The following is a 1,182-nucleotide window of genomic DNA, read 5'->3' on the forward strand; positions in this document are numbered from 1 at the left end:
GAATCCCAGCTTACAGAGGAGTAAGGATCAAATAGGCTAATGCTTAGCATGGAACCTGCTATACATGGCATGCGTGTTCATTATGGGGTGTCCTGTGAGAAGATAATGGTAGAAACAGAGCTTTGGGGAGGGGAAGGGCCTGCCCAGCTCTGCAGGGTTGGCCAGTGGCCTGGCATAGCCCATGCAGCCCTAGCCAGTGACAGGCTGGGGGCTCCGGGAGCCCCGCGGGGGTGGGGGGCGCCGCGTGAGCCCACCCCTAACCCCTCGCGGTCACACCATGCTTAATCACAATTAGCTTGTGCTCCAGGCTGGTGGCGTTTACCGTTCTCCCAGTCGGTGACCCCAGGGATTTCTTTTATGGTGGCTTTCTCTGACATGCCAAAGTTCTGATTATTCAGAACTGAGTGACTCTTTAACTCTTGCCGTGGGAACAGGAAGGTTCTCGGGACCATTGCACAGAGCATGGAGAAGGACGAATTTTCGCCAGCGGACGGGATGGATTGGAGTGGGACTATGTTAGCAAGCGCAGCCGCATTTTACTACGTTTTTGAAATCAAGGAGACTTACAACAGACTGGCCTTGGACACACTCAGCAGACCCCAGAGGAGCCGCTAGGGCACACTCCTTGAAAGCTCGCTTCCTCTCCCTGCCATTTCGGTTTTGGACCATTATGTGTCTGATACCTTTCTTACAGATGTTTGTGTTCCTCTATTCTTGTACAAGAGCGGACCCCAAAGCGGTGGGCTACTGTGTTATCCCCATATGGTTGGCAGTTATTTGCAATCACTGCCAGGCATTTATCAAGGCTCCTAGTCAGATCAGCAGACTACAACTGATTGTCACATAAACTCGGTCACCATTTTCTCCCGGCGACGACAAAACTGCCAGTACTGTAGGGAACTTGATCACAAGACTGCAGATTTTTTCACAGATCTCAGGAAGTTGTGGTGGGGCGGAGGCTTTTTAAGAAATGTGACGAGGGGGCTACCTTTATCTGAATAATAATGAATTTTTAGATGAAGCCTGAGATACAGTGCTACCGAATCATGTTGGTGACTTCAGATTTTGGAAGTAAAATCATGTCTGCTATTTGCATTCTTTAGAAACTTGAATAAGTTCCTAAATTCATATTTCTATTCTACTGTGCAACATAGTGATGGTTCAGAAAATTTTCCTTTGGGG

The 1,182-nt window shown here is 48.8% G+C and overlaps 1 pseudogene; it reads left to right on the forward strand.

The window, feature by feature from the left end:
- Positions 1-357: 357 nt before the first annotated feature.
- On the forward strand, positions 358-847 carry LOC118633725 (annotated as a pseudogene).
- The last annotated feature ends 335 nt before the right edge of the window (positions 848-1,182 follow it).

This window comes from Molossus molossus, unplaced genomic scaffold (assembly GCF_014108415.1).
Source record: "Molossus molossus isolate mMolMol1 unplaced genomic scaffold, mMolMol1.p scaffold_m16_p_19, whole genome shotgun sequence".
In the NCBI taxonomy this organism is placed as follows: Eukaryota; Metazoa; Chordata; class Mammalia; order Chiroptera; family Molossidae; genus Molossus; species Molossus molossus.